The 4,573-nt window shown below is 32.2% G+C and overlaps 1 non-coding gene across 1 annotated transcript; it reads right to left on the bottom strand.

The window, feature by feature from the left end:
• Window positions 1-2,796: 2,796 nt before the first annotated feature.
• Window positions 2,797-2,937, bottom strand: LOC148943793 (U4 spliceosomal RNA). Its single transcript, XR_016143035.1, has one exon. It is a non-coding gene; the product is annotated as a U4 spliceosomal RNA (small nuclear RNA).
• Between the last annotated feature and the right edge of the window lie 1,636 nt (window positions 2,938-4,573).

Genomic DNA, 4,573 nt, shown 5'->3' with positions numbered 1-4,573 from the left:
CAATGATCAATTTTGCATGTCCCATTATTGTCTTAACAACATAAAATTCTATGCTTGTTCCTTTCATTTGAAAAATATGTGACATATAAAAGGGGCCCAGAGGAAAAAACTTCAATGTGTGGACAGAGGTCCGTGCGAACTCAGTCCCCCACTGCCCAGGGTTTCCACTAAACGTAATAAAAAATCCCCATTTTCTCTTAAAATAAATCACCAGAAGGCGAATTGACTTTGAAACATCTTAGTGTGCCGAATAGTGTGCCTATGCATTTTTTGTATCTTACCGATGCATATTTATACCTATTTTTAGGTGAATTTATCCTTGCTACTTGAAGTTACATATTTAGGTGAATTTATACATGCTTCTATTTTTCAGAACACAGAGAAGCATTATCATTCCAAAAGATTTTAAAATGCCACATTCATATAGATTTTGTTCGCAGACCTAATTACAGTAACCTTTTAATGTGTCCATTTCCAGATATTGCAAATTATTAGACTTTAAAGAGAAAGAAGACGTTAGTTTTTTTTAATGTAGACTACTTGCCTGCAGTAGATTTAAGACTATTTTGTTCCAAACTACCCAAAATTTTACATTACCATAGTTTTCTTCATGTTTACCTACATTTTATATAATATTTATTCCACAATTTCTTTGAAACCCCTTATAGCCTAAAGTGATTTTTATGGGTACAGCAAACCTGTATTAGCAAAGGAACAATAAAAAAGCAGGCTATATTGTTCAGGGCCATATCTGGAACCATTAGAAGGGGGGTAAATTGTCTGCATAGCATAGGCCTAAAAAAACTTATCAGGCAATACCAGGTAGCAGGGCTGCCACCCTGACCAGGAAGATTTTACTAAATCGGAGAGGAAAAATTTACTAGATCGCATCTGTTTTTACTAAATGCTAAAAAAAAATATTTTTTTGCACCATCAAGCATTGATTTTTACTATTCGAGGATAATCAATACCATTTTCACAATCCTTTTTTCTTCTTTTTTTTCTCTTTTCCTCTTTTCTTTCGTTTTCTTAGTATGATTGAAAATTCCGGAAACCTACAAGTTCAAAAATCCTTTTTTTGGATATATATATATATATATATATATATATATATATATATATATATATATATATATATATATATATATATATATATATATATATATATATATATATATATATATATATAATGTAACATTTCTACTTACTTTTAATTTCTCTCAGCACGCTCCTTTTTCCTCAATAAAATTTTCAAACTAAGGATATTCACCTAATCACCTTGGGTGGTTGGATTTTGTTTTGATTCCAATAGATCCCCAATCATCACAAATCCAAGTGTCATTATAGCTTCATTTTTAGTTGGTAAGATTTGATACACAGAAAGCTGATTTTGTCGACCTTTAAACGCCGAAAATGAAGTATCTGTTTATGAAAATCAGGGTTGCCTCCGCCAGTAGGATTTTACTAGATCTAGTAAAAAAAAAATCGAGTAAATTTAGAGGATCTAGTAAATTTCCCGAAATCTAGTAAAAACTAGTAAAAAGTCAGGATTTATATTAAACAAAACTTTTTTTTTATTTTCCTTGAATTCAGGGAAAAAAATTGTCGTAAACATATGACAATTTACAATTTTTGCTTGTCTGTTTTACAATTTTGCTTGTCTGTCTCAGAGACAGACAAGCAGTCACCTATTTTCATAAACAGACAATTCACTTCCGGCGTCTAAAGGTCGACAAAATCAGCTTTCTGTGTATCAAATCTTACCATCTAAAAATGAAGCTATAATGACACTTGGATTGTGATGATTGGGAATCTATTGGAATCAAAACAAAAGCCAACTACCCAAGGGGATTAGGCGAATCTCCTTAGTTTAAAAATTTTTATTGAGGAAAAAGGAGCCTGCTGAGAGAAATTAAAAGTAAGTAGAAATGTAACATTATATATATATATATATATATATATATATATATATATATATATATATATATATATATATATATATATATATATATATATATATATATATATATATATATATATATATATATATATATATATATATATAGAACTTGTAGGTTTCCAGAATTTTCAATCATACTATGAAAACGAAAGAAAAGAGGAAAAGAGAAAAAAAAGGAAAAAAGATTGTGAAAAGCGTATTGATCATCGTGCTATAGTAAAAATCGATGCTTGATAATTTTTTTTTTGAGCATTTAGTAAAAACAGATACGATTTAGTGAATTTTTTCTCTCCGATTTAGTAAATTGTAAGGTCAGGGTGGCAACCCTGATGAAAATAGGTAACTGCTTATTTGTCTCTAAGACAGACAAGCTAAATTGTAAAACAGACAAGCAAAAATTGTAAATTGTCGTATTTTAACGATAATTCTTTCCCCTGAATTCATGGAAAATAAAAAAAAAGTTTTGTTTACTATACGTCATGACTTTTTACTAGTTTTCGGGAAATTTACTAGATCTAGTAAAATCATACTGACGGTGGCAACCCTGCCAGGTGGATAGCCTAGTCTTTTTAACCACTGGTATTACAACCCAAAGTTAAATTGCTGTCTAGGGTACTTTTTATAGGTCAAAGTCATTTTATAATTTCTATAGCCTAACACCTTTCTATCTGGACAGATTCACAAAACTTGCTACAGTTATAAGTTCTTGATTTTCCAAGTTTGGTTGAACAGGAATAATTTCTTAGAAAAGCTAAATTTTTTACAAAACACGCGTCATAAAAAATTTTCCTTAGATTAAATTACGTCATTTCATTCTAAATCAAGCCTCTAGTTGAACCCTGAAGAGTTCTTCAAAAATTGCCTTAGCTGACGGTATTTCACTTCATCTAGGCGGGGTATTGGGTAAAGTTTTCAACTAGCAATAATCGCACCTCGGATAAACCTCATTGGTTACGATACTGCCACTGCGCAAAGCTGAATGTTTACTAATGCTCATATATATGTATATACTTTATCTAATAAATGAGTGTATAAGTTGCTAATAATTTTTCAAGCTCAAATATGACACTAGAGAACTTAAAACAAATTTTATACAATAAATATAAAGAAAAAATTTATCTTATAACATAATTTCTGAAATCATTGTAAAAAACAAAGAGAAACGTACATTAACGAGTTTTTTGCAAGTAAGTGAGTAAAAATACTAGGGGCCTCTCACTCGATATTGTAAAACCTATGTAAAACATGCCAAATTAAATGGATAAGAGAATACAAGGGATATTTAATGTGGGATAGAAGGTCAGGAAAATTTTGTTTGGGATCTGGGAATTATCATAAGAAAAAAAAATAAATCTCGTGAATTTTAAATATTTTTTTTTTCAAGTATATGATTGTAATTTATAGGGGCTTCTCGGTTGATGCTAGTGTTCCTAATCTATTGACGCAACACGTCAAATTAAATGGATAATGGTTCGTTTACACATTGCGGAAATTCACGCTGATTTATCAATAGGTGCTGAAATTCCGCCAGTTTTCGTGCTAGAAAAAATATCTAGCTTTGCAACGTTTTGTTCAGATCAGGACGGAATCTTGGCAAGGTTTTTAAATGACTAAAACCGTAAGTATGGATTATCAAAAACTGCACGATCTTATAACTTTGGTTCAAGGCTACCCCAGCTTGTATAATCCTGCGCACCCAGGCTATAAGAAAACTAAGAAAAACAGTTTCATTTGGCTCTCTATTGCTCAACAGATTTTAGAAGAGGGTAGGAACATAGGCCACGCTGTTGCAATAATTTGGAATCTTTGCCTTAAAACGCAGCGTTATTTTAGCCAAGTTTGAACAGAAACGGGCGGATTTCCGCAATGTGCAAACGAACCATAAAGGAACAAAGGGGATATAGAATGTAAGAAAGTTTTTCATTTCGGGTTTGGGCTTTCTTACTCGATCCCAAATTTCAAATTAGGTGAATCACTTAATAATTGTAGTTGATTTAAGAGCTATTAAAGGGTATATGGCTTCAAATAGCGGGGGTAATGGTAGAGGACTCCTGCTCTAAAAGCTAAGAGTCTTAAGGAATATGAGTTCTAGGGAAGGGGGAGGGCAGGTTAGGAATATATTTCTAATCTCTCTTGATTTTGGGGGGCATTATTGGTCTACGAAATTATTATGAAAATAAAGAGTAACATGAAACCCTGAAACGAGCCAAACTTATTTTGTGGCCTACAGAAGAGGGGCTACCCCCCCCCCCCTCGTCCATATACCATCCTTCTGTAGCCTCTTAAGATATCTGATCAAAGTTTCGAGGTACCCATTCTGTTCAAAATTGTCGAAAATATCAATAAAATTCAATCCAAGGATGACATAACCTCCAGACCCCTGGGATAAGTGCCATAAAACATGCGAACTGTCATTTCTTTAAAGATTTTATAGCGACAAAAAAAGATTCTAAAAGAGAGACTGTGCATAATCAATGGTTGCTGCTAGATGGTGTTGTCATCGAAAGTCGAAAATGTTGCCATGTTACAATTTTTTGTTAGGGCAGTCGAAACAAGTCTTCAATACTTTTTTTTGTCAGGTTACCTTGAGTTATAAGGAGCAAGAATGGGATG

Source organism: Artemia sp. Qi Xiang Cuo, chromosome 15 (genome assembly GCF_049724085.1).
Source record: "Artemia sp. Qi Xiang Cuo chromosome 15, ASM4972408v1, whole genome shotgun sequence".
Classification (NCBI taxonomy): Eukaryota; Metazoa; Arthropoda; class Branchiopoda; order Anostraca; family Artemiidae; genus Artemia; species Artemia sp. Qi Xiang Cuo.
Note: the sequence above shows the minus strand (reverse complement) of the source record. Positions and strands in the feature narration are given on the sequence as shown.